Genomic DNA, 1751 nt, shown 5'->3' with positions numbered 1-1751 from the left:
TATAGCATCTTGTACAGCAATTAACCACTAGGAAGAATGTATGCAATGTATTAATTATTGAAACTGTCCCTCCAATTTGATTTGAAACTCTCTCATTGCTATTTGTTTCTCAATAAAATTATGAAAAAAAAATTGAGAGTGCAGAAAAAAGAAGTGCTGGCATTGTAAAGGAAAGGAAAAGGGCCAGAGAACTCCTTCAAACAAGAAATTACTATAAATGCCTTCATAAAGTAAATAGAATCTCTCACATCCTTAATTGCTAATGGAAAGTTCTTAATCCAAGGAATAATGTCTTCCCCTGAGAAATCATCTCAGGGATTGAAATTGCTCAACAAAACATGTGTGTCCTTGATACTTTAAGTTTGGAAGTTGCTATCTAGGCAATAGATTGTGTAACTATGAAGCAAGGAAACACTCATCATTTTTCTCTAATATTAGTTGTGCATCAATCTGTCCTCTGAAATCCCCTTGAAACTATGATTGGAAATCCCCATACATGTTGTGCAATGGGAAATCTGCAATGTATGAAACTTCTGAAATGCTTCATTGTTACTTCTTCATATTGCTCATTCCAAGGTGCAATTGCTGGACCCAAATTCCTAGAACCTGCTAACTTATCTTTATAGAGAAAGCCCTCCAGAGTAGGGTCCCGCTAGATATGATATATACAGGGAAGGATCAGTGTGAGTGGGATGGGAAAAGAAACATTCAAACATGACCTGTGTGGTGCAAAGAGATTCATGACAAAGAAGATTTTGATACTAGAAAAGGCAGGAAACAAGACAGATTCCAACTCTACTGTTTCCCTTTTTCCTCCTAAGAGTTATCAAGTTTTTCTTTACCTTACTTTTTTTAATTAACTTTATTGAGAAAGAAAGAGCAATGAGACAGTTTCAAAACAGGTTAGTAGGACAGTTACAATAATTAATACATTGCATATTGTTGTCTTTGTAGTAGTTATTCATAGTACAAGATGCAGACAGGCTATCTAAACACTACTAGTTCAAAACTTTCTTCTCATTGAATGGAGAAAGTAGATGTGTATTTATGCTAACTATTTTGTATATACAGTTATATATTTTTAACTACAAAATGTTCCTTTGTTTATATCCCCCTTTTTTGTTTACTTTTGTCGGAGGTGGGTATTCCATTGCCATTCAAATATTGTAGGTGCGTGAATTCAGCAAAGTAACCCAACATAGTCCAGCAATCCATAATAGTAGTGGCTTATCCACATCTTTACCTTATTACTATATTTTTACTTGCACCAATTGTTTAAATACTCCAGTCTCATATTTTACATAGGAAGATAGTCCAAAGTTTAAAAACTAGTATGTGATACTATACACAGTCACAAAAATCTACAAATTTTTATATCTTTCAGGCCCCAAACATTGTTTTTCTCCAGCTTCTCAAAGGACATTGTTTAAACATAAGAAAACTCTCAAACAGGAATAGCTCTTAAAGAAAAAATGTGTATTTGGCAAGTATAGAACAAAACAAAAATGTCTACCACTTTCTCTTGATTGTGACACCAAATTTCAGAGTCTGGGGAATGACTCCAATTTCAAATGTAGACTTTATTTTAAAACATGGGATGAACAAATAATAATTTTAAATCATTTTAATATATATAAGTATATAAACATTCAGCATTTGGTAAATAACTTATATACCTTTATTTGGTTAATGTGGAAAGATAATAACAATAAAAAACAGAAAAAAAAGCAGAAAAGAAATCACAGTTCCCT

The sequence above is a fragment of the Octodon degus genome, unplaced genomic scaffold, assembly GCF_000260255.1.
Source record: "Octodon degus isolate 3935 unplaced genomic scaffold, OctDeg1.0 scaffold00050, whole genome shotgun sequence".
Classification (NCBI taxonomy): Eukaryota; Metazoa; Chordata; class Mammalia; order Rodentia; family Octodontidae; genus Octodon; species Octodon degus.
The sequence above is the reverse complement of the archived record's forward strand: the minus strand, read 5'-3'. Positions refer to the sequence as shown.